Source organism: Somniosus microcephalus, chromosome 22 (assembly GCF_052327205.1).
Source record: "Somniosus microcephalus isolate GS21.2 chromosome 22, FLI_Smic_1.0, whole genome shotgun sequence".
Lineage (NCBI taxonomy): Eukaryota > Metazoa > Chordata > Chondrichthyes > Squaliformes > Somniosidae > Somniosus > Somniosus microcephalus.
The window spans coordinates 49,284,800-49,312,342 of NC_141008.1; the positions used below are offsets into that span (position 1 = coordinate 49,284,800).

Sequence of the window (27,543 nt, forward strand, 5' to 3'; positions counted from 1 at the left end):
GCTGCTGTCTGGTATCTCACCCAGTGGACCAGTCTGTAAGGACCCTGATGGTGACTGTCGTAAGAACATTAGAATTGGGAGCAGGAGTAGGTCATGCGGCCCCATGGCTGATCTTCGCCCTCAACTCCACTTTCCCATCCTATCCCCAATCGGGTTATTTGACCACAAGTGAATCGCTACTGGCCACACAACAACAACTTGCATTTATATAGTGCCTTTAACGTAATAAAATGTCCCAAGGAGCAGAAAGCAGACAAAATTTGACATTGAGCCACACGGAGATATTAGGGCAGGTGACCAAAAAAGGTTTTGAGGAGCATCTTAAAAGAGGAGAGAGAGAGTGTGGCGGAGAGGTTTAGGGAGGGAATCCCAGAGCTTGGGGCCCAGGCAGCTGAAGGCACGGCCGCCAATGGAGGAGCGACTTAAAATCTGGGATGCTCCAAGATTGCAGAGGGAACTTTCCCACACCTACACTTTCAAATCGGGATTATCAGCATGCTTCATTTTCCATCTTTTTTAGCCCAGCCCTTGACTCATTGTCGAGCCCTCAGCGTGGAATAGGGATTGAACTTGGGATGTTCCTGATCGGTACTGCACAGTGCCGTACCACGCCAGGAGTGTCTGAGCACTCGGGGCAGCTTACGCAAGCCCTTTTCATGTTGGACATATAAGTTCACAGAGCTAATGTTAAGCGTTGATTTGGGAACGGCGTGATTGTACAATGCACTAGCTTAACCTTTGAGGGAGAAGGGCGCTTAGGGAGAGATGGACACTGAACTGGGAGGCACTGCAGACCATAAAGGCTCATGTATCACACACAAACACAAGGAAAAGTGGCCCAACCATGGCTAACAAAAGAAATTAAGGACAGTATTAGATCCAAAGAGGAGTCATATAAAGTTGCCAGAAAAAGTAGCAAGCCTGAGGATTGGGAGCAGTTTAGAATTCAGCAAAAAAAGGACCAAGAGATTGATTAAGAGGGGGAAAAATTAGACTATGAGAGTAAACTTGCAAGGAACATAAAAAAGACTGTAAAAGCTTCTACAAGTATGTAAAAAGAAAAAGATTAGTGAAGACAAATGTAGGTCCCTTACAGTCAGAAACGGGAGAATTTATAATGGGGAACAAGGAAATGGCTGAGCAATTAAAAAATACTTTGGTTCTGTCTTCACGGTGGAGGACACAAATAACTTCCCAGAAATGCTAAGGAACTAAGGGTCTAGTGAGAAGGAGGAATTAAAGGAAATTGTATTGGTAAAAAAAATTGTGCTGGAGAAATTAATGGGACTGAAAGCTGCATTCCAGAGTACTAAAAGAGGTAGCCATGGAAATAGTGGATGCATTGGTTGTCATCTTCCAAAATTCTATAGATTATGGAACCGTTCCTGCAGATTGGAGGGTGGCAAATGTAACCCCACTATTTAAAAAAGGAGGGAGAGAGAAAACACGGAACTACAGACCGGTTAGCCTAACATCAGTAGTAGGGAAAATGCTAGAGTCTATTATAAAGGATGTGATAACAGGACACTTAGAAAATATCAACGGGATTAGACAAAGTCAACATGGATTTATGAAAGGGAAATTGTGTTTGACAAACCTACTGGAGTTTTTTTGAGGATGTAACTGGTAGAATAGATAAGGGAGAACCAGCTGATGTGGTGTATTTGGATTTTCAGAAGGCCTTTGATAAAGTCCCACATAAGAGGTTAGTGTGCAAAATTAAAGCACATGGGATTGGGGGTAATATACTGGCATGGATTGAAAATTGGTTAACAGACAGGAAACAGAGAGTAGGAATAAATGGGTCTTTTTCGGTGTGGCAGGTGACTAGTGGGGTACCGCAGGGATCAGTGCTTGGGTCCCAGCTAGTCACAATATATATCAATGATTTGGATGAGGGAACCAAATGTAATATTTCCAAGTTTGCTGATGACATGAAACTAGGTGGGGTTGTGAGGAGGATGCAAAGAGGCTTCAAGGCGATTTAGACAAGTTTAGTGAGTGGGCAAATACATGGCAGATGCAGAATAACGTGGATAAATGTGAAGTTATCCACTTCGGTAGGAAAAACAGAAAGGCAGAGTATTATTTAAATGGTGATAGATTGGGAAATGTTGATGTACAAAGGGACCTGGGTGTCCTTGTACACCAGTCACTGAAAGCAAACATGCAGGTGCAGCAAGCAGTTAGGAAGGCAAATGGCAGGTTGGCCTTCATTGCAAGAGAATTTGAGTACAGGAGCAAGTATGTCTTACTGCAGTTATACAGGGCCTTGGTGAGACCACACCTGGAGTACTGTGTGCAGTTTTGGTCTCCTTACCTAAGAAAGATATACTTGCCATAGAGGGAGTGCAGCGAAGGTTCACCAGACTGATTCCTAGGATGGCAGGACTGTCGTATGAGGAGCGATTGGGTCGACTAGGCCTGTATTCACTAGAGTTTAGAAGAATGAGAGGAGATCTCATTGAAACGTATAAAATTCTGACAGGGCTAGACAGACTGGATGCAGGGAGGATGTTTCACCTGGCTGGGGGGGTCTAGAACGAGGGGTCACAGTCTCAGGATATGGGGTAGGACATTTAGGACTGAGATGAGGAGAAATTTCTTCACTCAGGGTGGTGAACCTGTGGAATTCTCTACCACAGAAGGCTGTGGAGGCCAAGTCACTGAATTTATTTAAGGAGATAGATTTCTAGACGCAAAAGGCGTCAAGGAGTATGGGGAGAGAGCGGGAATATGGTATTGAGATAGAGGATCAGCCATGATCATATTGAATGGCGGAGTAGGTTCGAAGGGCCGAATGTCTTACTCATATTTTTCTATGTTTCTATCAGTATCCGTAATGGTGACCATGGAAACTACCGGATTGTCGTAAAAACCCATCTGGTTCACTGATGTCCTTCAGGGAAGGAAATCTGCCGTCCTTACCCGGTCTGACCTATATGTGACTCCAGACCCACAGCAATGTGGTTGACTCTTATCTGCCCCTCAAATGGCGGCTCACCACCACCTTCTCGAGGGCGATTAGGGATGGCCAATAAGTGCAGGCCTTGCCAGCGATGCCCAGATCCCATGAACAAATAAAAATAATCTAAGCTGGGCCAACAGCTGAGGCACTTCAATTAGCCTCAGCACCCCTGTGTTAGGGAGGAGATGAAATCAGCTCCGATTCTGGCGAATAATGTATGTGGGCTTGGCTGTGAGGCCCCCTCATGACCCCTTTGTAATATTACAAAGTATTTACAGAGCAGGAACAGGCCATTCGGCCCAACAGGTCTATGCTGGCGTTTGTGCTCCACATGAGCCTCCTCCCACCTTTGTTCATCCAACCCATCAACATATCATAGAAACATAGAAGATAGGAGCAGGAGTAGGCCATTCGGCCCCTCGAGTCTGCTCCACCATTTAATGAGATCATGGCTGATCATCCAAATTCAATACCCTGTCCCTGCTTTCTCCCCATATCTCTTGATCCCTTTAGCCTCAAGAAATATATCTAACTCCTTCTTGAATATATTTAATGAATTGGCCTCATCTGCCGCCTTTGGTAGAGAATTCCACAGGTTCACCACTCTCTGGGTGAAGAAATTCCTCCTCATCTCTGTCCTAAATGGCTTACCCCTTATCCTTAGACTGTGACCCCTGGTTCTGGACTCCCCCGCCATCGGGAACATCCTTCCTACATCTAGTCTGTCTAGTCCTGTTAGAATTTTATATCCTTCTATTCCTTTCTCCCTCATGTGTTTATCTAGCTTCCCCTTAAATGCATCTGTGCTATTTCTCTTCAACCACTCCCTGTGGTAGCGAGCTCCACATTCTCGCCATTCTCTGGGTAAAGAGGTTTCTCCTGAATTCACCATTGGATTTATTAGTGACTGTCTTATATTTATGGCCCATAGTTCTGGTCTCGCCCACAAGTGGAAACATCTTTTCTAAGTCTACCCTATCAAACCCTTTCATAATCTTAAAGACCTCTATCAGGTCACCCCTCAGTCTTCACTTTTCTAAAGAAAAGAGCCCCAGCCTGTTCAATCTTTCCTGATAGGTATAACCTCTCATTTCTGGTATCATTCTTGTAAATCTTTTTTGCACCCTCTCCAGTGCTTCAAAGTCCTTTTTATATTACAGGAAACTTTCTGGTATCCGGCACTGACGGGACCGAGCTGGTGCCGTACCATCAAAACTGCCGTAGAAACCAGCGCTAATGTTAAAACATACGGAGCTTTTGAGCTCCGTTTGAATCAACAAACCCGGTTGCTTAGCAACAGCTTCAAAACAGTCAGCTGCAGCTTAAAAGCGTCTCTGTAGCTAAGCAACAGCTGCAGCTAGACCTTGCAGAGCCTGACTGGAGAAAAAAAAAAGCAATGAGAAGTAAAAAAAACTTATAGGAAACGGCTCCTGAATTTTGCCGGTAGATAAAGCTTTCCGGACATTTCACCTCCGGTTAAACGAAAGTTTCCTGTATGGAGACAAGAACTGTTCACAGTGCTCCAAGTGTGGTCTAACCAAGGTTCCATACAAATATCCTGCCACCACTCAATGCCTAGGCCGATGCATCAAGAATGGTCACTTGGGGTGTGCTCCCAAGAGGGTGTCTGGCATATCCCAGCTGGGAGTCAGCACCTTCAGAGGAGGAGTGAAGAAAACTGGTAAAGAGAAAAAGCAAATGGCAATCGACAACGTACCTCGGGGAGGATGTATCTGTGTCAGCTGTGGCTCAGTGGGCAGCACCCTTGCCTCTGAGTCAGAAGGTTGTGGGTTCAAGTCCCACTCCAGAGATTTCAGCCCAAAAATCTAGGCTGACACTCCAGTCCAGTACTGAGGGAGTGCTGCACTGTCGGAGGTGCCGTCTTTCGGATGAGATGTTAAAGGAGGCCCCATCTGCCCTGTCAGGTGGATGTAAAAGATCCCATGGCCACTATTTTGAAGAAAAGTAGGGGAGTTCTCCCCAGTGTCCTGGGGCCAATATTTATCCCTCAGTCAACATCACTAAAAAACAGATGACCTGGTCATTATCACATTACTGTTTGTGGGAGCTTGCTGTGTGCAAATTGGCTGCCGTGTTTCCTACATTACAACAGTACAACACTTCAAAAGTACTTCATTGGCTGTAAAGCGCTTTGGGATGTCCTGAGGTCATGAAAGGTGCTGTAGAAATGCAAGTCTCTTTTTTTTAACATGTATTTGTCTTGGAGGGGGTGCAGTGGAGATACACCAGAACAATCGCGGGGGCTAACAGGATTACATTATGAGGACAGGCTGTGTAGACTGGGCTTGTATTCCCTCGAGTTTAGAAAATTAAGGGGTGATCTAATCAAGGTGTTTAAGATGATTAAAGGAGTTGATATGGTAGCTAGAAACTATTTCCTCTGGTGGGGGGAGTCCAGAACAAGGGGGCAGAACCTTAAAATTAGAGCCAGGCCGTTCAGGGGTGATGTCGGGAAGCACTTCTTCATACAAAGGGTCCTGGAAATCTGGAACTCCCTCCCCCAAAAAGGCTGGTGGGGAGTCAATTGAAAATGTTAACACTGAGACGGATAGATTTTTGTTAGACAGGGTATTAAGGGTCACAGAACCAAGGCGGGTCAATGGAGTTAAGATTCAGATCAGCCATGATCTCACTGAAAGGTGGGACAGGCTAAAGGGGCTGAATGGCCTCCTCCTGTTCCTATGACTCTTTTGGTCCTCTTGTTCTGATAAATCAAAAACAGAGCTCTCACTAATGAGCAATGTGGGCAGGGCCAGGACACCGGCCACTCCTGGTGATTGACAGTGGGAGTGGCACCGCTGCCAACAAAGAAAGACTTGCATTTATATAGCGCCTTTCACGACTGCCAGATGTCCCAAAGCGCATTGCAGCCAATTAAGTATTTTTTTGAAGTGTAGTCACTGTTGTAATGTAGGAAACACGGCAGCCAATTTGTGCACAGCAAGCTCCCACAAACAGCAACGTGATAATGACCCGACCATCTGTTTTTTTAGTGATGTTGATCGAGAGATAAATATTAGCCAGGGCACCGGGGAGAACTCCCCTGCTCTTCTTCGAAATAGAGGCCATGGGGTCTTTTACATCATTGGCCTACATTGGCTCCCGGTTAAGCCGCGCCTCGATTTCAAAATTCTCATCCTCGTTTTCAAATCCCTCCATGGCCTCGCCCCCTCCCTATCTCTATCTCTGTAATCTTCAGCCCCACAACTCCCCGAGATATCTGCGCTCCTCTAATTCTGCCCTCTTGAGCATCCCTGATTATAATCGCTCAACCATTGGCGGCCGTGCCTTCTGTTGTCTAGGCCCTAAGCTCTGGAATTCCCTGCCTAAACCTGTCCGCCTCGCTACCTCTCTTTCCTCCTTTAAGATGCTCCTTAAAACCTATTTCTTTGACCTTCTCTTCTTAGGCAGTGCCTCGGAACCGAGGATGACTTGCTTCCACATTAAAAATGAGTTCTCAGGTGACTGATGAGTCCAATGCGGGACCTACAGTCTCTCTCACAGGTGGGGCAGATGGTGGTTGAAGGGGTGGGTGGGTGGGGTGCTAGGGTTGATGTGCGCTCCTTGTGCTGCCTGCGCTTGGCTTCCGCTTGCTCCCGGCGAAGAGACTCGAGGTGTTCGGCGCCTTCCCGGATGCTTCTCCTCCACTTTGTGCGGTCTTGGGCCAGGGATTCCCAGGTGTCGGTGGGGATGTTACACTTTTTCAAGGAGGCTTTGAGAGTGTCCTTGAAGCGTTTCCTCTGCCCACCTGGGGCTCTCTTGCCGTGCCGGAGCTCCGAGTAGCGCGCTTGTTTTGGGAGTCTCGTATCGGGCATGCGGACAATGTGACCTGTCCATCGGAGCTGATCGAGCGTGGTCAAAGCTTCGATGCTGGGGATGTTGGCCTGAGCAAGAACACTGACGTTGGTGCGCCTATCCTGCCAATGGATTTGCAGGATCTTGTGGAGGCAGCGTTTGGTCACCTGCCCTAATTTATCTTTATGTGGCTCAGTGTCAAATTTTTTGTCTTACAATACTCCTGTGCAGCGCCTTGGGAAGATTTACTCCGTTAAAAGCGCTATATAAATACAAGTTGTTGTTGTTGTCCACCTGAGAGAGCAGACGGGCCCTCGGTTTAATACCTCATCCGAAAGATGGCACCTCTGACAGTGCGGCACCCCCTCAGTTCTGGCACACGACTGACAACATATGTGGTACTGGGCGGGGCCAGGACACCTGCCACTCCTGGTGATTGACAGTGGGCGTGGCCCAGCTGCCCGTGTGTGAGCACTGGCCCCGCCCAGAAGCCGGTGATTGACAGTTTGGGGCATGCGAGATTTCACCCAAGACTCGCGAGAACTGCATGTAAACAAAACGTAGAGTCATCTCTCGCCGAACGGTCGGACTGCCCGCGCAGGAAAAAAGTACCCACCGTTGCCTGTAATTTACCCTCTGCGTTTGGCGGTGACATAATGTCCCATTTAATATCGATCACTGACAGAAAGTGACTGAAATTCTAACCTTTTGGCAAATAAACTGAACGCCGTTCCACTTTAAATCTAGGCCTCAGTTTGTGAAGGCGGCGAGCGGAAGTCCCGCACCACCGCGCGCCGATTGGCTGAAGCGTGTGATTGGCATGTGCTGGTGGGCGGGCGATGGGTCGATCCTGGCCTGGATTGGCTGTCACGGATGTCAATCAAACGAGGCCCGCCTTGTTTTGTCTCTCCCCATCTCCTTTGCCTGTTCAGTTGTTGTCAACGTCTACAGAGTGGAGACAGTGAGGAAGCGACGGGGTTTGTATCAGATTTTAATCTCCATTAATATTTGGAAGAGTGGGTTGTCCAGAGAAACTCCTAGCAAAGGGAGGGAAAGCAGGCTGCCCCTCTGTGAGGGGCTCCCAATGATGGCTCCTCTTACTCTGCTGGGCTGCTCAGTGTCCACACTGCGAAGCTCAGCCTAGTGCCTACCTGGGGTCAGGACACTCCTACACTGCAAATCAGGACATCACAACAAAAACTGGCTCCTCTGGCACCTTGCTGTCTTTCCATGTGAGAAGTTGCATTTATATAGCGCCTGTCAGCCAGTGGGTAGCACTCTCTCTCTCGCCTCGGAGTTAGAAGGTTGTGGGCTTGAGTCCCACTCCAGAGACTTGAGCACAAAATCCAGGGAGAAGCTTCAGCGCGGTGCTGAGGGAGCGCTGCACTGTCTGAAGTGCCGTCTTTCAGATGAGACGTTAAACCGAGGCCCCGTCTACCCTCTCGGGTGGACGGAAAAGATCCCACGGCACTATTTGGAAGAAGAGCTGGGGAGTTCTCCCTGGTGTCCTGGCCAATATTTATCCCTCAATCAACATCACAAAAACAGATTAACTGGTCATTATCACATTGCTGTTTGTGGAATCTTGCTGTGCGCAAATTGGCTGCTGCGTTTCTTGCATTACAACAGTGACTCCATTTCAAAAAGTACTTCATTGGCTGTAAAGCGCTTTGGGACGTCCTGAGGTTGTGAAAGGCATTACATAAATGCAAGTCTTTTTTCTTTTTTCTGTCACCACCTCAGGATGTCCCAAAGCGCTGTTGAAATGTAACACAACTGCCATTTTTGCACAGCAAGCTCCCACAATCAGCAATGAGATAAATGACCAGATAATCTGTTTTTAGTGATGTTTGGTTGAGGGTTAAATATTGGCCAGGATACCGGGGAGAACTTTCTTCGAATAGTGGCCGTGAGATCTTTTACGTCTACCTGAGAGGGCAGACGGGTCCTCGGCTTCACGTCTCATCCGAAAGACAGCACCTCTGACAGTGCAGCACTCCCTCAGTACTGCACTGGAGCATCAGCCTGGATTTTGTGCTCAAGTCTCTGGAGTGGGGCTCAAACTCACAACGTCCTGACTGAGAGGCGAACGTGCTACCACGACTGACATGCTGATCGTGATCTATTGGAATGTATACAAGATAGTTTTGTAGATCAGTATGTTGAGGAACCAACTAGGAAACAGGCTATTTCAGATCTAGAATTGTGCAATGAGAACGGGTTCATTTATAACCTTGTAGTAAAGGGGCCTTTAGGGAAGAGTGACCCTAATATGATAGAATTTTATATTGAAAAAGAAAAAGACTTGCATTTATATAGTGACTTTCACGACCACCGGACGCCTTAAAAGAGCTTTACAGTTAATGAAGTACTTTTGGAGTGGAGTTGCTATTGTAATTTAGTTAAATTTGAAACCAGGGCCTTCAATCTAAACAAAGCAAACTACGTTGGTATGAGGGGCGAGTTGGCTAAGGTAGATTGGGAAACTTCGTTAAAAGGTATGACGGTAGACAAGCAATGGCTAGCATTTAAAGAATTAATACATAATTTACAACAAATATACATTCCTTTAAGGCATAAAAACCCCACAGGAAAAGTGGTCTAACCGTGGCTAACAAGAGAAGTTAAAGATAGTATTAGATCAAAGGAAGAGGTTTATAATGTTGCTAAAACAAGTAGTAAGCCTGAGGATTGGGAGGATTTTCGAATTTAGCAAAGGAGGACCAAAAAATTGATAAGGAAAGAGAAAAAAGAATATGAGAGTAAATTAGCAAGAGACATAAAAACAGATTGTAAACGTTTCCATAGGTATGTAAATAGGAAGAGATTAGTTAAGGTAAACGTGGGCCCATTAGAGGCAGAGACAGGAGAAATTATAATCGGCAGTAAGGAAATGGCAGAGACATTAAACAAATACTTTGGGCAGGATTTTCATTGGGCCGTTGAGGTGGGATTGGAGGCGTGTGGGGGGTTAAAATCCCGAAATCAGGGGGCACGAACCCATCCCGCCCCCAACCCGCCTCCATGCCAGTTTCAAAGGAGGCGGGTACCCGACCCACACTGGGACCCACCTCCCCGAGGCGGGAAGGGGATTAGTGCCAATTAACTGCCTGTTAACAGGTAGTTAACAGGCACTTTTTTAGCCTAATCCCTATTTTCATTGGTGAAGTGTGGGATTCCCGACGGCTCCAAACCACACCAAGTTAGCAAGGCAGGCTGTCGGGACGAAGGGCTTGGAGGGGTCGAGATATCCGGTGTTCAGGTGAGTGATGGGTGCACGAGTGCAGAGGTAAGTGTGTTTGGTGTGTGTAAAGTGTTTAAAGAAGTTTTACTTGCATGTACTTACCTTTACAGCCTCCTGCCTTCAGGTCTTGGGAGTCCCTCATCTCACCGTCACAGAAAGTAGAATGGCCGCGATCTGTCAAAAATTGTAGCATTCAGCTTTCTGTTCCGGGGAGATCTCTAAATCATCCTGAGAGGAAGGAATTAACTTGGAGTACAGATTGTCAGTGTTTGACAACAGCTGTCGAACGCTGATATTTCATCTGTCAAAAGGTCTTGACAGATGAAATATCAATCTGTGACATCACCTGTTGCCGGGTGGCCCTTAATTGGCCTGCTGAGCTCGCTGGGTGGGCTCAACAAGGTCAATCAAGTCAAAATCGCGTGGGTTGGCTAGAACTCGATGGAGGCGGGACTACAACCCCGAAAGTTGTAGTCCTGCCTCCTACCCGCCTCCTCAATGAAAATCCAGCCCATTGTATCTGTCTTCATGGTAGAAGACACAAAAAACATTCCGGAAATAATGGGGAACCAAGGGTCTAGAGAGAATGAGGAACTTAAAGAAATAAGTATAAGTAAAGACATAGTACTGGAGAAATGAATGGGACTAAGTGGCGACAAATCCCCTGGACCTGACGACCTGCATTCTAGGGTTTTAAAAGAGGTAGCTGCAGAGATAGTGGATACACTGCTATTAATCTTCCAGAATTCCCTAGATTCTAGAACAGTCCCCAAGGATTGGAAAGTAGCAAACATAACCCCACTATTTAAGAAAGGAGGAAGAGAAAAAACAGGGACCTATAGGCCAGTTCGCCTGACATCATTAGTAGGCAAAATGCTAGAATCTATTATTACGGACGTGGTAACAGGGCACTTAGAAATTAGGCAGAGTCGGCATGGTTTTATGAAAGGGAAATCGTTTTTGACAAATTTATTAAGAATTTTTTGAGGATGTACCTACCAGGGTAGATAAAGGAACCACTGGAGGTAGTGTATTTGGATTTTCAAAAAACATTCAATAAGGTGCCACACAAGAGGTTATTACACAAAATTAGGACTCATGGTATTGGGGGTAATATATTAGCATGGATTGAGGATTGGTTAATGGACAGAAAACAGAGAGTAGGAATAAATGGGACTTTTTCAGGTTGGCAGGCTGTAACTGGTGAGGTACCGCAAGGATCAGTGCTTGGGCCTCAGCTATTTACAATCTATATTAATGACTTAGATGAAGGGATTGAGTGTAACGTATCCAAATTTGCTGATGATACAAAGTGAGGTGGGAAAGTAAGCTGTGAGGAGGACGCAAAGAGGCTGCAGAGAGATATAGACAGGTTGACTGAGTGGGAAAGAACATGGCAAATGGAATACAATGTGGGGAATTGTAAAGTTATCCACTTTGGTAGGAAAAACAAAAAAGCAGAATATATTTTGAATGGTGAATGATTGGGAAATGGGGGACCTGGGTGTACTTGTACATGAATCACAGAAAGTTAACATGCAGGTACAGCAAGCAATTAGGAAAGAAAATGGTATGTTAACTTTTGTTACAAAGGGATTAGAGTATAAGAGTAAAGAAGTCTTACTACAATTATACAGGGAATTGGTGAGGCCACACCTGGAGTACTGTGTACAGTCTGGTCTCCTTACCTAAAGGAAGTCATACTTGCCTTAGGGGGCATGCAGTGACAGTTCACTAGACTGGTTCCTGGGATGAGGGTATTGCCCTATGAGGAGAGATTGAGTAGACTAGACCTATATTCCTTCAAGGTGATCTAATTGAAACATATAAAATGCTTAATGCTGGGAAATGTTTCCCCTGGCTGGGGAATCTAGAACACGGGGTCACAGTCACAGAATAAGGGGTAGGTCATTTCGGACTGAGATGAGGAGAAATTTCTTCACTCAAAGGGTTGTGAATCTTTGGAATTCTCCACCCCAGAGAGCTGTGGATGCTCAGTCGTTGAGTATATTCAAGACAGAGGTCGATAAATTTTTGGGAACGAAGGGAATTAAGGAATATGGGGATAGTGCGGGAAGGTGGAGTTGAGGTAGAAGATCAGCCATGATCTTGTTGAATGGCGGAGCAGGCTTTAATGGCCAAATGGCCGACTCCTGCTTCTATTTCTTATGTTCTTATGTATTGTCTCTTCCCGTCCCCCTGTATTTGAGTCTGTTTTGGGTCCTTATCTGAATAACTGGGAATGGGAATTGTGGCCATACATCCACCTGTTAGGCAACCTTGTATTTGTTTGTAATAATTTATTGACTGTCTTATTGTGGATAATATATAGAAGATACACTTCTTTTGCATTTTGAATTATTACCATCTGTGGTCATAGTGAATTGATTATCCTAGTGTTGCTAATCATGCATGGTAAACATGGGACATGCCAAGTGCAGCCCTACATTGGATAGCTGGTAATGCAGTACAGAATGATGGTAAACTCGTTGTCTTCTGACAAAAGTGCGGATTGCAGAGATGAATTCTATCCAGATGTAGAGAGCAAAGATATCTTGCATAATGTTACAAATCTCTAACTAGCTTGATGGGGCTGAGATAAGTATGAGAAAGGGTTTTTCATCCCATCAAGTCAGTTCTGTTCGCAGACCATGTGAACTATACTCTATTGTGAATTCTAACCAAGCCACTTCGGATATTGAACAAGGCAACCAGCCACAGGCAAAACCACAAAAGATAAAGTCCTTCTGCATCCATCCACACACCCGTGGAAACTAAGCAAAGGTTATAAATCCAAGCTTGTAACTCGCACTGTTTAATTCTGACTTACGTTATTCCACAGATGATGCTGCCAGTAGCATGGGAACTAATAGGTTCCATAAAGAATTTGGTTCTTTTTGGCTGTCGTTGTCCTTGTGGCTATATACAGATATTAACATAGGAAGAGGAGTAGGCCATTCAGCCCCTCGAGCCTGCTCCACCATTCAGTTAGATCATGGCGGATCTTTACCTCAACTCCATTTACCCGCCTTAGCTCCATATTGCTTGATACCCTTACCTAACAAAAATCTATCAATCTCAGTCTTGAAAGCTCCACTTGTCCCAGCAACAACAGCCTTTTGGGGGAGAGAATTCTAGATTTCTACTACCCTTTGTGTGAAAATCTGCTTCTCGATTTCCCCCCTAAATGGCCTGGCACTAATTTCAAGATTCAGGTTGTTAATTAATTCAGGTTGTTTTTGTTTAATTGTTGAGAGTTGACATATTGAAATTGTTACATTGTCTGTCTGTCTGTCTGTCTATCTATCTATGTAACTTTCCATTATAAATTCCTATGTCTATATTTATAACGGAAAGTGCCTATGTAAACTTGTCACGCTGTGATTACACTCTCCTGCCAATGGTGACACTGTAGTGCCTCAGTTTTGCACTGCAAAGAAACCTCTATTGCCTAATTCACTCTAGTTCTCAGCTTTCTAAACTGCTGCAAGTTTAACTATATTAATATAAAATCAAAGTATATAAGAATGTATAGCTTTACAATTGAGACTCAATTAAGTCAACACACCCTGATCCAGTTATTCCCAATTACATCTACACACATTGATCCACTTATTCCCAATTACATCTACACATCCTGATCCAGTTATTGCCAATTACATCTACACACCCTGATCCAGTTATTCCCAATTACATCTACACACCCTGATCCAGTTATTCCCAATTACATCTACACATCCTGACCCAGTTATTGCCAATTACATCTACACACCCTGATCCAGTTATTCCCAATTACATCTACACACCCTGATCCAGTTATTCCCAATTACATCTACACATCCTGATCCAGTTATTCCCAATTACATCTACACATCTTGATCCAGTTATTCCCAGTTACATCTACACACCTTGATCCAGTTACATCTACACACCCTGATCCAGTTATTCCCAATTACATCTACATACCTTGATCCAGTTATTCCCAATTACATCTACACACCCTGATCCAGTTATTCCCAATTACATCTACACACCCTGATCCAGTTATTGCCAGTTACATCTACACACCCTGATCCAGTTATTGCCAGTTACATCTACACACCCTGATCCAGTTATTCCCAATTACATCTACACACCCTGATCCAGTTATTGCCAGTTACATCTACACACCCTGATCCAGTTATTGCCAGTTACATCTACACACCCTGATCCAGTTATTCCCCTATCCTCTATCTGTTAGGAAGCGTCTCTGGCCTGGACTCATAAACAAGAAACATAGAAGATAGGAGCAGGAGTAGGCCATTCGGCCCCTCGAGCCTGCTCCGCCATTCAATGAGATCATGGCTGATCATCCAAATTCAGTATCCCGTTCCTGCCTTCTCTCCATATCCCTTGAGCCCTTTAGCCTTAAGAAATATATCCAACTCCTTCTTGAATCTATTTAATGAATTGGCCTCTACTGTCTTCTTTGGCAGAGAATTCCACAGGTTCACCACTCTCTGGGTGAAGAAATTCCTCCTCATCTCTGTCCTAAATGGCTTACCCCTTATCCTTAGACTGTGACCCCTGGTTCTGGACTCCCCGACCATCGGGAACATCCTTCCTGCATCTAGTCTGTCTAGTCCTGTTAGAATTTTATAAGTTTCAGTGAAATCCCCTCTCACTCTTCTAAACTCCAGCGGGTATAAGCCCAATCGACCCAATCTCTCCTCATACGTCATTCCTGCCATCCCAGGTATCAGCCTGGTGAATCTTCGCTGCACTCCCTCCATGGCAAGAACATCCTTCCTCAGATAAGGCGACCAAAACTGCACACAATACTCAAGGTGTGGTCTCACCAAGGCCCTGTACAACTGCAGCAAGACATCCTTGTTCCTGTACTCAAACCCTCTCGCTACGAAGGCCAACATACCATTTGCCTTCTTAACCGCCTGCTGCACCTGCATGCTTACCTTCAGCGACTGGTGCACAAGGACACCCAGGTCTCGTTGCACTTCCCCTTCTCCCAATCTATTGCCATTCAGATAATAATCTGCCTTCCTGTTTTTGACACCAAAGTGGATAACCTCGCATTTATCCACGTTATATTGCATCTGCCATGCTTCTGCCCAATCACCCAACCTGTCCAAATCGTCCTGTAGTTTCTCTGCATCCTCCTCACAGCACACACGCCCACCCAGCTTTGTGTCATCTGCAAACTTGGGAGATATTACATCTAGTTCCCTCGTCTAGATCATTAATATATATTGTGAATAGCTGGGGTCCCAGGACCGATCTCTGCGGTACCCCACTAGTCACTGCTTGCCACTTGGAAAAAGACCCGTTTATTCCAACTCTTTGCTTTCTGTCTGCCAACCAGTTCTCTATCCAAGTCAATACCTTGCCCCCAATCCCATGTGCCTTAACTTTACACGCTAATCTCTTATGCGGGACCTTATCGAAAGCCTTTTGAAAGTCCAAATACACCACATCCACTGGTTCTCCCTTATCTATTTTACCAGTTACATCCTCAAATAATTCCAGTAGATTAGTCAAGCATGATTTACCTTTTGTAAATCCATGTTGACTTTGTCCGATCCTGTCACTGTTTTCCAAGTGCTCTGCTATTACATCTTTTATAATGGACTCTAGCATTTTCCCCACTACCGATGTCAGGCTTACCGGTCTGTAATTCCCCATTTTCTCTCTACCACCTTTTTTGAATAGTGGGGTTACATTAGCTACCCTCCAATCCATAGGAACTGTTCCAGAATCTATAGAATTTTGGAAGATGACCAATGCATCTACTATTTCTATGGCCACTTCCTTAAGTACCCTAGGATGTAGATTATCAGGCCCTGGGTGATTGGGCAGAAGCAGAAGGAGGAATTTGTTGTGTTTGTAATTTCAGGTCCTAGTGACACACACACATTGTGCTGAAAGTCTTCTCCTTTATTATGATCAGATAAGAGGAAAGGACCATGACAGAGAGGCATTTAAATATACGAGCAGAATAATTACTGTCTTGTCTTTATTTTTCCAATTTTCAACCTCCTTAATTCTTGATCTTGCTTGGCCACGCACTGCAACTGAGAAGATGGGTGACCATCTTCCTGTTTTGATTTGGCCACTGGGAGAGGTGCAAAGATGATCCGGGGTTGTCTCGTGCTGCCTCTCTACAGCAAAGTGACTGAGATCAGGAACTCGTGAGTGGGGTACTAAAGACAAGTCCCCCTCTCTGGTGTTATATATTGGCACATAAGAAGTAGGAGCAGGAGTAGGCCATACGGCCCTTCGGGCCTGCTCCGCCATTCAATAGGATCATGGCTGATCCAAACCTAGACTCACGCCCACTTCCCTGCCCGCTCCCCATAACCCTTAATTCCCTTATATCAGCATAAACAGACTGTGCCATTTCATATATATTTTTGTCTATTTTTTTTTCTCTGCTGAAATTGTGGCGGACAAAAAATAATTGAACAGTAACAATGGAATTCAGAATTAAGGTTACAGGGCCAGCATAAACACTGTTGGTTTGCCACGGTAAAAAATAATGAAAATGATTGTGCCGTTTATGCATATGATGGTATATGTTGGACCCTGTACAAGAACCCTATATGTGGGAACATAATGGCCCGGAATTTGCAGTCAGCAGCGAAGCGAAGGAGCTTACCGCTGACCTTCAGATCTAGAGATCTTTGTGGCATGAATTTCAGCTCTCACGACCTTAGTTGGAATCTGGCGCCAAATCAAGCGAATCTCCAGCGTTCAGCAACAGTGATGTCATCAAGCAGCCAGTCACATTGAAGAATTCTCACAGACAGCAAACCTGGAAGTAAAATGCACCGATTATAATTTACTTTTTATAAATTTTACATACGAACTCTGACGGACAGGTAAAGACCCTCTGCTCCATGCAGCCTGCCCCACACAATTGTGATACCTTGTGTATCACAATATACCCTCTCCACCCCACCCCAAACCATGGGAACTCCTGGGAGAGGCAAAAAGAACAGTTAAAAACCCAGGCCAATTTGGGGGAAAAAAATCTGGGAAATTCCTCTCCGACCCATCTAGGCGATCAAAACTAGTCCAGGAGACCACTCTGACCCTGCAGAACCTACCTTCTGTAAGAGGTGATCTCTGCCCCAGCCAGAAACAGGTCCAGCTCTCGCTTGAAGAAATTCAGCGAATCAGTGTCCACCGCACGAGACGGCAGCCTGTTCCCGTGGTCCACTATTCTCTGGGAAAAGAACCACCTCCTGACATTTAACCTAGCTCTGGCCTTATACAACTTAAATTTGTGATCCCTGGTCCTCTCTAACCTATGTAATTGAAACAAACTCTCAACTGGAACACAACTTATTCCCTCATTTTTACCGAGAGCGAAATAAAGATTGGGACATCCACATATGATTAAGGTAGAAGCTGAAATATCACAAATAAACTTTAAAAAAAAATTATATTAAAAGCCATGTAATTCCCATCATATTAATGGAAAAATTTGACATTCCGCAAATATAATAATTTTTCAGGGCCAGAACAGTTGTTCAGCAGTCAATACACTGTTAAAAATCCAGTTGCACCTCTTTGAACAAGGCTTAACTTTTTTTTTTGTGGGGGGGGGGGGGGTGTTGTGATTAACAACGATATTCCATAGCAGCATAATAGGGAAAGCTTTTGTCCGGAACTGTGATTTGAATTGATTGCTGGCTCCGGGGAGTTCCACAGTGGAACCTGTGCAGGAGCAAGGAATGACTGATAGCAACTTCTGGATCTTCGTGTTTATCTGCGCGTGCGCTGATTCCAGAAGTTGCTCCGCTTTCAGAGGTGTAATGACGACGAATGCTGACAGTTTCGCCGCTATTACCACCGCAAAACCTGGGCCAATGCAGTGCACATAGATAGTGGCTTTGGGGGACGTTTGCTGGTGCCTCGGACACTCCCGCTGACATTACTTGTGCTGAACATACTGGCCTTGGTTGAGCAAAACTATTTTAGTTTCAAGTCCTGCAACAACCAGTTCTAATATTTGGGTGCTTCCTTACGTGTCTAATCCAACCTATTTGTTATCTCTTGGTTGTCTGTCCATCTCCAGCTGCTTCTGTCAAAATCTTCAGCTTCCACCATGAACTATATCCTTGACCACTGTCACGAGCTGACCCAAACTTTTCGCAGCCTCGCTATCCTGTTCGACCCTAAGCTGAGCTTCCAACCTCATATCCCCCTCCATCTCAAAGAATGCCTACTTCCAGCTCTGTAACATCTCCTGCCTCTGCCCCGCCTCAGCCCATCTATCATCAAAACCCTCAGCCATATCTTTGCCACCTCCAGACTCAATTATTCCATGCTCTCCTGGCCGGCCTGCCACCATCCACCTTCCATAAACTTCAGATCATCCAAACCTCCGCTGCCTGTAGGGTAGACGTAGAGATTTTGTTTCCATTTGTGAGTGAGACCAGAACTAGGGGCCATAAACATAAGATAGTCACTAACAAATCCAATAAGGAATTCAGGAGAAACTCCTTTATCCAGAGAGTGGTTAGAATGTGGAACTCTCTACCACAAGGAGTAGTTGATGCAAATAGCATCGATGCATTTAAGGGGAAGCTAGGTAAGCACATGAAGGAGAAAGGAATAGGAGGATATGTTGATGGGGTTGGATGAACAAAGGTGGGAGGAGGCTCGTGTGGAGCACAAACACTAGCATTGACCTGTTGGGCCGAATGGCCTGTTTCTGTGCTGTAAATACTTTGTAACATCAAATCATGCTTGTACATCCCTCCTTTCCCCCCTGACTGCATTGGTTCCCAGTCCTCCACCTGAAATTTGAAATTCTCATCCTTATGTTTAAATCCTTCCATTGCCTCTCCCCTCCCTATCTCTGTAACGTCCGCCAGTCGTTGACCCCCAATCCCTGAACAGCCTACTCCTCTAACTCGGGCCTCTTGTACATCTTCCCTTCCCTTTGCCCCACCATTGTCCTTGCCTTCAACTGCCTGGAATTCCCTCTCTGAACTGCCCTGCTGTTCCACCACCCTTAGAACCTATCTCTGTGACCAAGCTTTTGGTCACCTGCAGCCTCTCCTCCTGTGGCTTGGCGCCTGTTTTCCTTCCGCCTCCGTGAAGCGCCTTGGGATATTTATCTACATTAAAGGTGCCATATAAATGCATGTTGATGGTCTTTGGACCTGCTGTGCACAGTTGGTTGAATGATGCGCAAATCTGTTCCACAGAAATAATAGAAGTGTAGTGTTGGGACTGGAAAGCACATAAAATCTGTTCTTGGGTTATTTAGTTTTATATGGATTTCAGTATCTCAGCACAACTAATTGAAGAGTTAAAACTGGCCAGAATAACAAACATAATATTTGCAGATAGCTTGTAAGTGAGTGGTTTGTTGGCTTATTTCATGCGTTTGAATGATTTGACACACTGCAATCAATGTGATGCTTCATTTGTGGGTCTTAGCTTTAAAAGAATCTCTTGTATTGGCAATAGATTTCACAATAATGTGCAGCCTAATCTTAACCTTGAACAGTTGTAGATATTATCTCTTGTGAAATATATTTATTTTTACTATACAGCATGAGGACTTTGATCCTACTGAAAGTTAAATCTGAGGATTTGAACGCATGTCCCAATGGTGAAAGACCAGTTATCTAATCCACTGCACCATGAAGTCATAAGAACATAAGAAATAGGAGCAGGAGTAGGCCAATCGACCCCTCGAGCCTGCTCCGCCATTCAATAAGATCATGGCTGATCTGATCCTAACCGCCAATCCACTATCACAGAACCATCTCCTGAATCTAACAGAATTAGACACACGAAATAGGAGCAGGATCAGGCTACACGGCCCCTGGGCCCGCTCCACTACCCACAGGGCCATGACCGATCCGAACCTAGACTCATGTCCAAATTCCTGCCCGCTCCCCGTAACCCTTAATTCCCTTCTAGGAAACTGTCTATTTCTGTTTTAAATTTATGTAATGATGTAGCTTCTACAGCTTTTTGGGGCAGCATATTCCATGGACCTACCACCCTCTGAGTGAAGTAGTTCCTCCTCATCTCAGTTTTGAAAGAGCAGCTCCTTATTCTAAGACTATGCCCCCTAGTTCCAGTTTCACCCATCATCAGGAACATCCTCCCCGCATCCACCCGATCCAACCCCTTCACAATCTTATATGTTTCAATAAGATCGCCTCTCATTCTTCTGAACTCCAATGAGTAGAGTCCCAATCTACTCAACCTCTCCTCATATGTCCATCCCTCATCCCTGGGATTAACAGAATGAACCTTCTTTGTACTGACTCGAGAGCAAGTATGTCCTTTCTTAAGTATGGACACCAAAACTGTATGCAGTATTCCAGGTGCGGTCTCACCAATACCTTGTACAACTGAAGCAATACCTCCCTATTTTTATATTCTATCCCCTTAGCAATGAAAGCCAACATTCCATTGGCCTTCTTAATCACTTGCTGCACCTGCATACTAACCTTTTGAGTTTCGTGCACCAGGACCCCCAGATCCCTTTGTACTTCAGTACTTTCCAGTTTCTTGCCATTAAGATAATAACTTGCTCTATGATTTTTCCTGCCAAAGTGCATAACCTCACACTTTCCAGTATTGTATTCCATCTGCCAAATCTCTGCCCACTTACTTAGCCTGTCTATGTCCCCTTGCAGGTTTTTTATGTCCTCCTCACTCACTACTTTCCCTCCCATCTTAGTATCATCTGCAAACTTTGATATGTTACACTCGGTCCCCTCCTCCAAATCGTTAATATAGATTGTAAAGAGTTGGGGACCCAGCACTGACCCTTGCGGAACACCACTAGTTACTGATTGCCAGTCTGAGAATGAACCATTTATCCCAACTCTCTGCCTTCTGTTAGATAGCCAATCCTCTATCCATGCCAGAATATTACCCCCAATCCCGTGATTTTTTATCTTAAGCAATAATCTTTTGTGTGGCACCTTGTCAAATGCCTTTTGGAAGTCCAAATACACTACGTCCACTGGTTCCCCTTTATCCACCCTATATGTTACTTCCTCAAAGAACTCCAGCAAATTTGTCAAACATGACTTCCCCTTCATAAAACCATGCTGACTTTGTCCTATTAAATTATGATTATCCAAATGTCCTGTTACTGTCTCCTTAATAATGGACTCCAAAATTTTACCTACCACAGATGTTAGGCTAACCGGTCTATAGTTTCCAGCCTTCTGTCTACTGCCCTTTTTAAATAAGGGTGTTACATTAGCAGTTTTCCAGTCTGCCGGGACCTTTGCTGAGTCCAGGGAGTTTTGGAAAATTATTACCAATGCATCCACAATCCCTACCGCCACTTCCCTCAAGACCCTAGGATGTAAGCCATCAGGTCCAGGTGATTTATCCGCCTTGAGTCCCATTATTTTACCGAGTACCACTTCCTTAGTGATTTTGATCGTGTTTAGCTCCTCCCCCCCCCCCTTTAGCCCCCTGTTTGTCCAGTGTTGGGATATTCTTAGTGTCTTCTACTGTAAAGACTGATATAAAATATTCATTCAGTGTTTTTGCCATCTCCATATTTCCCACCATTAATTTCCCGGTCTCATCCTCTAAGGGACCAACATTTACTTTAGCCACCCTTTTTCTTTTTATATAACTATAAAAACTCTTACTATCTGTTTTTATATTTTTTGCTAATTTACTTTCATAATCTATCTTCCCTTTCTTAATCAATCTTTTTGTTATTTTTTGCTGTCTTTTAAAGTTTTCCCAATCCTCTATCCTCCCACTAGATTTGGCTACCTTATATGCCCTTGTTTTTATTCGAATACTATCCTTAATTTCTTTACTTAGCCACGGATGGCTGTCTTTTCTTTTACACCCTTTTCTTCTCAGTGGAATATATTTTTTTTGGAAGTTGTAAAATAACTCCTTAAATGTACACCACTGATCATGTATCGTCTTACCCTTTAATCTATTTTCCCAATCCACTCTACTCAATTCCGCTCTCATACCTTCATAGTCTCCTTTATTCAAGCTTAGCACGCTTGTTTGAGATCCAACCTTCTCACCCTCTAATTGAATATGGAATTCAACCATGTTATGGTCACTCATTCCAAGGGGATCCTTTAGTAGGACATTTTTAATTAATCCTGTCTTGTTACACAGGACCAGATCTAAGGTTGCTTGCCCCCTGGTCGGTTCAGTTACATACTGCTCAAGAAACCCATCCCTAATACACAATGAACTCATCCTCAAGGCAGCCCTACCCAATTTGATTTGTCCAATTAATATGATAGTTAAAATCCCCCATAATTATAGATGCTCCCTTATTACAAGCCTCAACTATTTCCTGATTGATACTCCGTCCAACAGATTTGCAACTGTTCGGAGGCCTATAGACTACGCCCACTAGTGTTTTTTTCCCCTTATTATTCCTTACCTCCACCCAAACTGTTTCATTATCCTGACCTTTTGACCCAATATCATTTCTCTGTATTACAGCGATTCCTTCCTTTATTAACATAGCCACCCCACCTCCCCTTCCTTCCTGTCTGTCCTTCCTGATCGTTAAATAACCTGGTATGTTTAATTCCCAGGCATTGTCACCCTGCAGCCATGTTTCTGTAATGGCCACAAGATCATACCCATATGTAGTTATTTGTGCCATTAACTCGTCTATTTTGTTACGAATGCTACGTGCATTCAGATAGAGAACTTTCAAATATGTTTTGTGACACTTAGTTCCTGCTTTTGCCCTTTTTATTGCTTTACCTTTTACTCCATACCTTCTGCCCCTTCCTGACACGCTCTGGTTTTTAATTTCCCCACTGCTACCTAAGTCTATGACCTTCTCTGTTGTCATTTTTATTATTTGCTCTCTAGGAACCTCCCCCCCACTAGTTAGTTTAAAGCCCTCTCTACAGCCCTAGTTATATGATCCGCCAGGACTCTAGTCCCAGCACTTTAAAGTGATGTTTAAATTGGGGAGGATTTGGAATTAAAGGTCACCTGCAAGCAAAGAAAGAAAGAAAGAACTTGCATTCATATAGTGCCTTTCACGACCTTGGGGTGTCTCGGAGGAGGGCATGTTGCTCATATCTTCCTTTCTGAATATTTGAAGGAAGAATGTTTACTATCTTGTGCTCATCCTTATTTTCCAGCTCATTAGGCTGACAGTCCCAGTGTAGTACTGAGGGAGTGCTGCACTGTCGGACGTGTTGTCTTTTGGATGAAATGTTAAACTGAGGCCCCGTCTGCTCTCGGGTAGATGTAAAAGATCCCATGGTACTATTTGAAGGAGAGCAATGGAGTTCTTCCCGGTGTCCTGGCCAATATTTATCCCTCAACCAACATCACCAAAACAGATTACAGGAAACTCTCTTTTAACCGGCACCTAAATATCCGGAAATCTCTCTTAACCGGCAAAATTCAGGAGTAGGTTCAGGTAAGTTTTACTATATATTAGTGGCCGTGTAACCGGGGTTCCTGGATTTGTGGCCGTGTAACTGGGGTTCCTGGATTTGTGGCCGTGTAACTGGGGTTCCTGGATTTGTGGCCGTGTAACCGGGGTTCCTGGATTTGTGGCCGTGTAACCGGGGTTCCTGGATTTGTGGCCGTGTAACTGGGGTTCCTGGATTTGTGGCCGTGTAACCGGGGTTCCTGGATTTGTGGCCGTGTAACCGGGGTTCCTGGATTTGTGGCCGTGTAACCGGGGTTCCTGGATTTGTGGCCGTGTAACCGGGGTTCCTGGATTTGTGGGCGTGTAACCGGGGTTCCTGGATTTGTGGCCGTGTAACTGGGGTTCCTGGATTTGTGGCCGTGTAACCGGGGTTCCTGGATTTGTGGCCATGTAACCGGGGTTCCTGCACCTGTTGCTGTGCAACAGGGACTCCTGGATCTGTGGCCATGTAACCGGGACTCCTGCACAAGTGCTGTGTAACCGGGGCTCCTGCACAAGTGCCGTGTAACCGGGGCTCCTGCACCTGTGGCCGTGTACGGGGCTCCCGTACCTTGGTAAGTATATCTCTCTGTAAGCCGGACTTTTTGATCAACCGGCACCACGCCGGTCCCGTCGGTGCCGGATAAAAAAGAGTTTCCTGTATCTGGTCATTATCACATTGCTGTTTGTGGGAGCTTGCTGTGTGCAAATTGGTTGCCGCGTTTCTTACATTAAAACAGTGACCACACTTCAAAAGTACTTTATTGGCGGTGAAGCACTTTGGGCCATTCTGAGGTCGTGAAAAGTGCTATATAAACACAAAGCTTCTTTTCATTAACAACTATTATGGGTTTCACTTCTTCCCAGATTATCCTCTTATGTTGAAGTACTGACTATTTCTAACTATTATAGTTTGTCTCTCCAGCTATGGTTTCCCCCCCTAGGTCTCTTTGCCCATCTGATCACCTTTTAAATATGTTTCAGCATGTTCCTGAATTTATCTTCGTGAAGCCTTCCCAAATTTAAAAACATTCATTCTCGGGGCGTAGGTGTCGCTGGCAAGGCCGGCATTTATTTCCCATCCTAGTTATCCTGAGGAAGTGGTGGTGGGCCGCCTTCTTGAACCGCTGTAGCGGTTTGATACAACTGAGTATCTTGCTTGGCCACTTCAGAGGGAAGTTAAGAGTCACCCACGTTGGTGTGGGACTGGAGTCACATATAGGCCCAGACTAGGTAAGGACGGCAGGTTTCCTTCCCTAAAGGACATTCGTGAACCAGTTGGGTTTTAAGCACAATGCTTCAGGATCCCTTTTACTGATAGCAGCTTACCTTATTTCTAGGTTTTTAGAACTGAATTCAAATTCCGGAACTGCCCACGATTGGATTTGAACTCGTATTCTCTGGATTATTAGTCCAGGCTTCTGTATTATTAGTCCAGTAACATAACCACTACACTACCGTACCCCAAATCATTCTCCCTGCGTGATTTTTGGAGATCAATTTTCCTCTTTATTTCAATTTTAATTTATTTGTTGTTCCATTTATGTCACATTTATTTAATTTGAGCTTGCTTATTCCAGGTATGTATTTATCCTCATAATTATGCCTTTGAAGTTGTTCCACTTGTTCACTACTGATGTGTTGTTAAACTCCCTCCCCCAATTAATTTGGTTGAGTTCTTCCGTAATTTCTTTGAAGTTAGCCCTTTTTAAAGTCTTTGGAATATCTGAATCCCAGATGATACTGAATTTAATCATTCTGTACTTGCTGTCCCTTAAGATTGCCACAACTTCATTTTCAGTACAATATCTGGGTCATTAATGAGTACTAGGTCAAAATGAGTTCCATCTCGAGGCTTCCCTTATGCATGCATCACAAAGCAAATTATCTTCCTTCTTACTCTGCCGTGATTCTCTGGTTATGATTGGGTGGGGAGTGGTGGATTAAGAGAGAGAGAATGAATGAGAATTTGCAAGAGTTGTACAGAGGACAAAGGCAGAGAGAGCAAGGGATACACAAATATTGAGAGTGGGAGAGAAGCAGGGGCACAGGTACAGGAAGGGAAACACTTTATATAAAAAAAAAACAAATTTGGCCGTGAAGAGCATCATTAACTATATAAGAACATAAGAATTAGGAACAGGAGTAGGCCATATGGCCCCTCGAGCCTGCTCCACCATTCAATAAGATCATGGCTGATCTTTGACCTCAACTCCACTTTCCTGCCCTCTCCCCATATCCCTTAATTCCTCTGGAGTCCAAAAATCTATCAATCTCAGCCTTGAATATACTCAACAACTGAGCCTCCACATCCCTTTGGGGCAGAGAATTCCAACGATTCACAATCCTCTGAGTGAAGAAATTCCTCCTCATCTCAGTCTTAAAAGACCGGCTCCTTATCCTGAGACTGTAACCCCTAGTTCTAGACTCTCCAGCCAGGGGAAACAACCTCTCAGCATCTACCCTGTCAATCCCCTTCAGAATCTTGTATGTTTCAATGTGATCACCTCTCATCGGCCCAGAGCGTATCGGCCCATTCTACTATAGGACAACCCTCTCATCTCAGGGATCAATCTAGTGAACCTAGTAAATCAGTGGTGTACATTTAAGGAGTTATTTTACAACTTCCAAAAAAAATATATTCCACTGAGAAGAAAAGGGTGTAAAAGAAAAGACAGCCATCCGTGGCTAAGTAAAGAAATTAAGGATAGTATTCGACTAAAAACAAGGGCATATAAGGTAGCCAAATCTAGTGGGAGGATAGAGGATTGGGAAAACTTTAAAAGACAGCAAAAAATAACAAAAAGATTGATTAAGAAAGGGAAGATAGATTATGAAAGTAAATTAGCAAAAAATATAAAAACAGATAGTAAGAGTTTTTATAGTTATATAAAAAGAAAAAGGGTGGCTAAAGTAAATGTTGGTCCCTTAGAGGATGAGACCGGGAAATTAATGGTGGGAAATATGGAGATGGCAAAAACACTGAATGAATATTTTATATCAGTCTTTACAGTAGAAGACACTAAGAATATCCCAACACTGGACAAACAGGGGGCTAAAGGGGGGGGGGAGGAGCTAAACACGATCAAAATCACTAAGGAAGTGGTACTCGGTAAAATAATGGGACTCAAGGCGGATAAATCACCTGGACCTGATGGCTTACATCCTAGGGTCTTGAGGGAAGTGGCGGTAGGGATTGTGGATGCATTGGTAATAATTTTCCAAAACTCCCTGGACTCAGCAAAGGTCCCGGCAGACTGGAAAACTGCTAATGTAACACCCTTATTTAAAAAGGGCAGTAGACAGAAGGCTGGAAACTATAGACTGGTTAGCCTAACATCTGTGGTAGGTAAAATTTTGGAGTCCATTATTAAGAAGACAGTAACAGGACATTTGGATAATCATAATTTAATAGGACAAAGTCAGCATGGTTTTATGAAGGGGAAGTCATGTTTGACAAATTTGCTGGAGTTCTTTGAGGAAGTAACATATAGGGTGGATAAAGGGGAACCAGTGGACTTAGTGTATTTGGACTTCCAAAAGGCATTTGACAAGGTGCCACACAAAAGATTATTGCTTAAGATAAAAAATCACGGGATTGGGGGTAATATTCTGGCATGGATAGAGGATTGGCTCTCTAACAGGAGGCAGAGAGTTGGGATAAATGGTTCATTCTCAGACTGGCAATCAGTAACTAGTGGTGTTCCGCAGGGGTCAGTGCTGGGTCCCCAATTCTTTACAATCTATATTAACGATTTGGAGGAGGGGACCGAGTGTAACATATCAAAGTTTGCAGATGATACTAAGATGGGAGGGAAAGTAGTGAGTGAGGAGGACATAAAAAACCTGCAAGGGGACATAGACAGGCTAAGTAAGTGGGCAGAGATTTGGCAGATGGAATACAATACTGGAAAGTGTGAAGTTATGCACTTTGGCAGGAAAAATCGTAGAGCAAGTTATTATCTTAATGGCAAGAAACTGGAAAGTACTGAAGTACAAAGGGATCTGGGGGTCCTGGTGCACGAAACTCAAAAGGTTAGTATGCAGGTGCAGCAAGTGATTAAGAAGGCCAATGGAATGTTGGCTTTCATTGCTAGGGGG

At 44.4% G+C, this 27,543-nt stretch overlaps 1 protein-coding gene across 3 annotated transcripts in view; it reads left to right on the forward strand.

The window, feature by feature from the left end:
• Window positions 1-7,345: 7,345 nt before the first annotated feature.
• Window positions 7,346-27,543, forward strand: part of bcas3 (BCAS3 microtubule associated cell migration factor) — a 1,023,442-nt gene continuing 1,003,244 nt past the window's right edge. For 2 of the 3 annotated variants that reach the window (XM_085964689.1, XM_085964691.1), the window contains exon 1: window positions 7,346-7,761. The gene's annotated coding sequence lies outside the window, so the exon portion shown is untranslated. The remainder of the gene's footprint in view (window positions 7,762-27,543) is intronic. The other variant, XM_085964690.1, reaches the window with a different exon arrangement.